This window comes from Miscanthus floridulus, chromosome 9, assembly GCF_019320115.1.
Source record: "Miscanthus floridulus cultivar M001 chromosome 9, ASM1932011v1, whole genome shotgun sequence".
NCBI lineage: Eukaryota > Viridiplantae > Streptophyta > Magnoliopsida > Poales > Poaceae > Miscanthus > Miscanthus floridulus.
The window spans coordinates 14273880-14281803 of record NC_089588.1 but is presented as its reverse complement, the minus strand read 5'-3'; positions in this window follow the sequence as shown (position 1 = coordinate 14281803).

The window sequence follows — 7924 nt, the reverse complement described above, 5'->3', positions numbered from 1 at the left end:
GGCCTGAAACCTCACGCTTTGGAGTGGAGCAACTGAGAACTCGCCTCCACCTTGTCCTCGGACACCTCTATGAGACCAGCCGTAGGACAGTGAAGGTCAGTACTAGTAGGCCCCTTCTCTCGATGGAGAAGCATCACCACTATTAGCACCTTCACCCTCGGAGCCGAAAGACTCATCACCCAAAACGCTGGGCATAGGTGCCACGATGGAGGGTTTAGCAGTAAGGCCACCGCCCATTCCTTGGAGGGCGGTGTCCACTAAGTCATCGCCACCAAGATCCAAAGAGGCAGCAGAACATTCGCCCTCCATTCCAGTAGCAATGGAGCTAGAGCCTCCGCTAATATTTTTAGCAACCTCATCATCATCATTGGTGGAGGCGGCCGTGGATGCATCGGTGGAGGCAGCAACAGAAGCAGCCATAGTCTTCTTCCTTTTGGTGATGACCTTGGGCACATTAACCCCTTTTCTTTTCTTCACCTCCACCGTAGCAGTCACATTCTTGGTGGTGGCCTTCCTTGCCTTGTCCTCTATGGACTTATGCACCTTCATAGGAACGTCATGTTCCTCGTGGTGGACCTCGTACTCCTCAAAAACTCTGTTGAGCCACGACATTGTACTAGCGATGGCTCGGTGCACTAGATACTCCCTATCAGACATTTCATCGAGTATCTCACATGCCCCCGCCTTGGTGGACTTCACCAATTTCTTAGCAGCCCGACCCTCCTTCTCAAAACCAAAGCGGGGAAACAGAACCCTAGCACCTTCGCCAAAAACAGGCAGATTGACCATCTCAATAATCATGGTAGGCCTATTCCTACCAAGGGGCTAGCAGTGAGCCACCACCATCTCCTCAACCAAATCATGGCCTCCAGAGTACCAGCAGGCTAGAGCAAAAGCCTTGTCGCAGGCTTCGCGGCCCTGATCAGTCCCTGGACTCGAGATCCCTTGACTCAGAGGCCTCATTAGAGTCATCACTAAAGCCAACAGATAGTGGGTATTCTTCTTCTCACCTGAGCCGATAGATGTCATGCCACCGGTCCTCACGTAGAACCAATATTGCATCTAATCCTTCGACCACTTGTTCTTCTAAGCGAAGGAGATCTCCAACTTCTTGCATTTCTGGTTCCTCCACATCATAAAAGCGTAGCTTCCATACTGTGCCACCATGTGGCCTTCACCAACTCATTTAGGCTGGCGCTGGAGCTCATAGTACTCATAGAAAGTACCAACGTTGGGCTCCGCGCCATAAGACAAGCAGGCTCAATAGAACTTACTCAGAGTAACAATACCATTGGGGATAAGATGATGTAGTTGTACCTCGAATGCTTCCAAGACTTGGCGAAGGAAGCGCACCGCCGGGAAGCAAAGGCCATAAAGGAAAAAATCTCTGAAAACCACGTCATCAGCAGCCTTCGGTTTAGGAATCGTCTCCCCCTCCGGAGGCTTCACCTTAGCATCGCTAAAGTAGCCCAACTGCCATAACTCCTCGATCATGTCCTTTGTCATAAGCGAAGGTCCAAAATCCCACATCCTGGATGAGCCAACCATGTCTCCTGCCTCCTCAGCGGTTATCAAATCTACAACAGAGGCCTCAATTCCAGAAAGATCCTCCTCAAGCCATAACGCCTCCACGCTAACAATCATATACTCCTCAAACCACGCAAACCACCCACTAGACCTAACACTGAGAAGGCGACGGTATGGCCTAAAGAAGGAAGCCCGGTGCGGAGGAGGACTGATAGGCGTAGCCACTTCTAAGACTCAGCAACAACCCAAAGGCGGTGAAGGCAAACACCAACTAAGCGAAAACTAGGCGCAAAGGAACAGTGTAGAAAGCAACAGCAGTGAAAGCAATGGCCCAGATAGGGATGGGGGCCTTCACCTACCGACCCTTATATAGCCCCCGCCATGTCGCTTTGACTTCTAGGGCCAACGGTCACGTCCGTTCAAAAACACGTCGGTTCCACAGCCACTGCGATGAATCAAATAGAAACATGTCACCAACGCAGCGGTCTTATTCAGGCAACCCAGGGGGGAAAGGGGGAAAAGCCTCTACGTGCACAAGAGCCTTCGCACCTCAGAGCTTGAGGGCTAGGTTTTGAGGGCAAGGCCTGCCAGGGAGGAAGCCTCCGTGCCTCAGAGCCTGAGGACTAAGTTTTGAGGGCAAAGCTCGCTAGCATCAGACCAAGCCCTCAAGGGGAACTATTGGGACACAGTTATGAGTCGCGGAGAACAAAGTTCACAATAGCAATAAGAACTAATGACTAACGAGTTTTATGAATAGTGTGCAGGGAAAGGAAGTAGAGGCCTCCGCTTGGGCGATCGCGTGAGGCAAAGGCCGGGAAGCTACGGCGAAGACACCAGGACACGGTCGGGGGCCGAGGCTCTCGCGGTATGAGCGAAGGCCGTGGCTCGGACATCTGAAGCGAAGGCCGAGAAGCCGCGGCGAAGGCACCAGGACGCGGTCGGGGGTGGAGGCTCCCGCGGTACGAGCGAAGGCCATGGCTTGGGCGTCAGAAGAGAAGGTTGGGAAGCTCCGGCGAAGGCTTTTCGGGCGGAGGCCCAGAGAAAGCCCCGCTCGGTGGCATTACTGGGCCATGGGCCGATGACGGGTCATCGACGATGGCCCAACAGGCAAAGGTGGTAGAGGAAGAGGATGCCCAAACTGCCCCAGAGGGCTTGTATTAGCACAGGAATATTTCGGGAATGTACTAAAAAACGAGGGGTAGGAAATGTAAAGAGTAGCTCTAGCAAACAGTGTCCTATTAAAGGGAGACTCAAACTCTGTATAAAGGAGGGGAGGCACATTTATGAAACCCTAATCTAGCCAGGGCCCACCTTTCATTACTCATACCTTCGCCCAGGGCACAAGGCTGGGCGAAGGCCTTCGTTGTCCTTCTTTATCTCAATCGCTGAAAACCGAACTTTCCAACAACATTTATTTTTTAGATGAAGGGAGCTAGTATATGTCCATGTAATTCTACATTTGTTTACCTTGCTTTGGAAATTGGAATAGGAACGATAATAGTGCATGACAGCTCATCAGTTGTTCTAAGCCTAATGTTAATAACATGCATGAGCATGTCGTAGATGGCAGATAAGTTGTTGCTATAAATAAATAAATAATATATGTGGAAAAAATTAACCTCTTTTTTTAGAATTATATAGTACAAAGCAGACACCCATAACAAACGTACACTCACCCACATAAACACAACACTAACTAACCTATTTTTGCTCTTTCGTATCAGTAGAAAAAGTGATGTCCAGGCCAACGTACACCAGAAATCAGATTCGGACGAGATGCGGGGGCTTCTGGGCTTCTGCTGCTGCGACCTGGCCGGGTGGGCCTATTTCAGCTAGGCCCATGCATGTACAGTCATGTCACCGATCGACCCATGCATCATCCATAGGCCTATCTTGTCCAATCGTGATAAAAGAGTCCTTCCAAAATTTACTCTCTAAAAAATATTATTTGAATAAAAAATATTTTATATCTTTGTATTCTAGCAATTTTCTAGAAAGTTATTCTCGCTTTTTATGTTTATCTAGCGAGAAATTTTAAATAGAGAGGATGTTTATATTTAAAAATCTAATTAAACAAACTATTGGAGGATATTTTTTAACAAAATCTCAATTCCTATAAAATAGAAAGGGAACACAGTCACCTAGACATGCTCTAAGGTGAGAGTGAGATCACACTAAGGCCTTGTTTGGTAGGGCTCCTCTGACCGGAGCCGTTTTGAATAGCTCCTACAAAACAGCTTCGGCTCCTCTTTTTTTACTAAAAAATAGCTCCAAACTGTTCCTACCACTAAACCGTTTGGTAGGACTCCTCTGCATGAGCCAAAGCTGGATCGGAGCCAGAGAAGTCATACCAAACGAGACCTGAGTGAGCACATAAGAGATGGAGTACTTGATTTTGGGACCACACTAGTGTGGAGGTAATAAATTTGGTCCGAGACCTCTCCTTCCCCTCCTTCTAAAATGTCATATATCTTGGACATGCCGGGATAATCCTAGATGAGCATGGCATATACTACTTCCAAATGCAATTCTTGCATTTAAAAAAAAGTAAAATAGTTTTAGTTTTGATTAAATCTATAAAATAGTACTCCCTCCGTTTCAAATTATAATTCATTTGACTTTTTTGACTCTAAGTTTGACCACTCGTCTTATTCAAAAAATTTGTGCAAACATAGTCAAATTTAAGTCATTCTTGAAGAACGTTTGTTAATAAAGCAAGCCACAACAAAATGAGTGATATTTTTGCACAAATTTTTGAATAAGACGAGTGGTCAAACTTAGGGTCAAAAAAGTCAAACGAACTATAATTTAGAACGGATTTAGTACTAACATTTATAATATTGAGTAAGCATTATAAGTTCGTAGAATCATAAATATTAATACTATTTTGTATATAAACCTAATCAAACTTTAAAAAATTGTTTCAATCCAAAACTAGAACGAGTCCTTTTTAGGACGGAGACGTGCTCATGTGTGCATTCGGCATGCGGCGAGGCCCTGCAAATGCATACGTGCACAGAGCTGATCGAGAACCATGCATGGAATAGCTAGTATGAGCTTAGCTAGAGCCGGCAGCATCAGAAAAAAAGACCCGGCAAAATGTACAGTACGCCATTAGATGGCATGTGCCACACTGCCACTGCATGCATCCATATCATACATGCAAAATGCAAGGATGGACCGCTGGCTCTCATGAATCTCTGCCTCCATCTGACGATGGATGTGCATGGTATCCAAGGCCGTCGTCGCAGCTAGCCTACTTACAGCCCCGTTCGCTTGGCTCAGAGGTCGTACTTTTTCAGCCAACAAATAATATTTTTTTTACAATAAATTAGCCAACAGTACTTTCAGTCATGGCTTATCAGCCAAGCGAACGGGGCATACATTCTTGACACATTTTTGCTACGTTTTCGTCCGTTTCATCTCTACTATAATAGACCAATCAAGATTATACTAAGTTGTCGTAGAAAAACATCCTCCTCCAGTGAGAGCCTCCAACCATTATACATTCAAAAAAATATACACAATAATTTATCTCTATTAAAATCAAAGCTAATAAAGCACCAAAACCGATCCAACAGCCGACGTTTGATGTGCGATGCCAGGCTTCTCACCTCCGCGCCCTCCATCCCACGCACGCGGGCTCCAAACTCGCTTGAAGGCACACATCGTCGCGAGCAAGGGATGGAAGGCTGCGATCACGGAATAAAAAAAGAATGAAATTGCAACACCGCCCAGAACCCCACCGCCTCCTCTCGGGCTGCCGCCTCCTCCGCCCCACCCTCACCGAGGCCCATCCTCCGACCTCGCCTCCTGGTGTCCGGTCCACGCTATGGCGCATGCGCAGCCCCCACCCTCCTCCTCCTCGACGGCACTTGAAGTAGGCCAAGGAGATGCGCGCGACCAGCTAGGTCTTCTCCGTGGGATCTGCTCGAGCCGGCGCAGCCCCACCCCGTCGTGCTCTCGCACCCCGCACCCCGCGCCGCGCGCAGCGGGATCGGGAGGAAGGAGAGGAGAGGCGGTGGAGGGAGGGAGTCGTACGCCGCGGATCGGGGGCTCCTGCGAATCGCCATCCCCTCTCGACGGCGGCCGCGGCGCCCTTCCCCATCTCGACGGCCTTGCGTGCGTGGGTGTCAGCGACGGGCAGCCGCCCTCAAGACTCTGGATCCGTGCTGGGCAGATGCGGTGGTGGCGGATTCCCTCGGGACGGCTATGGATCGTGGCGGTGGCGGTGCCGGGCATGGACGTGGACGAGCTATAGTTGTACTCCGGCACTAGAGGTTGTCGGCCGAGGTATGGAGCTGGATTTGGTGGTTAGTCACCGTTGCGTGAGTAGTTCTCTGTGAATTCTTCGATGTCGAGGGCATCAACGCAGGAGGAGGTGCAGATGAGGACGCGAGCAGCTGCTCACCGTGGCCTAATCTCGAGCTAGCACTGTGTGCCACCCCCTCCTCCATCGGTCGGAGCCGCAATTGCCACGAACCCCAAAATCATCACGAGATCCTGTGTCAGTTGTCCGGTTGGCGGAGAGTAGCGATGGGGTGAGAACTCCACAACTCCGGACAACCTGCTTCTTTCGAATCTTCACTTGTTCAATGACCAAACAGTAGCTGGGAATAAGACGGGGTTTGCATGGGATATTTCTCATTTTTGTATTTAATTATCTGACAGAAATAAGCAACTCTAACCTGTTCGTATGGAACTTTTTCTTGCAGTTTCAGTGAACTCATGTGTACATTATGGAGGCTTATAAAGATGCAAGCCGGCTAAGTGAGGAAGTGTGGATTGTAAATTGATGTGGCTATTGGATTAGAGTATTAGTGTTGCCCACTGCTAATTTGGTGTTGATCATGTACTGGTATTGGATAACTGATGTCTCAAATGCAATTTCATTGTCATCATACCGTGGAATTGGAAGCTGGCTAAATGCTCTATTGTTAAATTCCCAGGTTTCATGTATGGTTAGTGATGATGCCATGATATTGATTTTGGGCACCTGAACCTTGTTGTTGGACACGGAGAGCTTGACCCCAATGCCAATACACATGAGAGCTTTATTATAACAGTTTTTTGTAAATTTGAGTGTATGTACCAATTAATTTTTCTCTAGAGTGGTTAATTATATTTCTTCTAATTATTAACTATTGTTATATAAGTCCAAGCAGCATAAAAAGTGAGGTTGTGCCTATTATAAATGCATTGGAAAAGAGAAACTAGAACTTGACTTATATACTGAACACCCATCATCAATATGATCATACTGGTGGGAACTTGGAATTGAAGGCAAAATATGGTGCAAAGGTATAGCTTTGGGCTATTTTCTTTGTTCTTTCTTTTCCTGTATCATACAGTATGTGACAGTGACACATTGAAAATGTATATTGTTTATGATATAAAGTGAAGCCAATAGGGCTATACCCAAGGATGGACTTGTTATGAGTGTTTATAGCTATATTATTCTTATCAATAAAGTACCTGTTAAATTCAACAAGATTTATAGTTTTCAAGATTGAATTATATAACTAAAGTTTAGAACTGGGCAGATACTAATGGCTATGCCTCAAGCTTGAGCGTGACTTCTGTCTGCAGTAGCAAATCTAAGTTTCGATGATTTTTCTAGGTGATTTGAAGGAAACTGTTTGATCTTTCATGTAAATCTTTTTCTTTAGTTTTCATTGTTTCTACACTGAATTGGTTCTAAGAAGGATAAGGACAAAATACCTGGCATTGACATCACTATTAATGAATCTGATTTTTTTTTGCAAATTTTATCTTGTTTTCTATTTTACCATAGCATTAGCATGGCACACTCTATGAGAGAATAAAGATCGGCCCACCCTTCTCTACTTAAAGGGGCGAAGCATAGGCATCGGATTTGTGCCTTTTATCACTCTATTCAGCACTCGGCCTGTTTGCTATCCTTTTATCACTAATCTAGATTCTAATAAGTTTGACAAAACTATTCCCGTGCATTTCACAGATCATGAAAAATGTTACAGCCACCGGTACATCAAGGTATTTTCTTGTTCTGGAAAATATAAACTTGCACTGTTTTTATGTTTACCAGCTTTCAAATATCTGAAGTTGAGCTACTAAAAGTGAGAGGAACCAACATACGATGCTAGATGCATTTTACTTACAAAATTTCTTCTTGGCTTTTGTTAGCTATCGTTTTGGGAAACATGCTTCCAACAATACTCGATCCTAATGACCTTATAGTTTGTTGTGCCAGATAATGATCCTCAAATGAAACTGCCTTCTCTAGCATTCCACCGACGGTCGATCGTTCATTGCGAAAAGTTTCTGCAATGTACATAATTATTGCTTTTCGCATATGATTGTTTTCTGCAGTGTACATAATTATTGATCAGTAATGACAAAATAGACAAGTTACGCA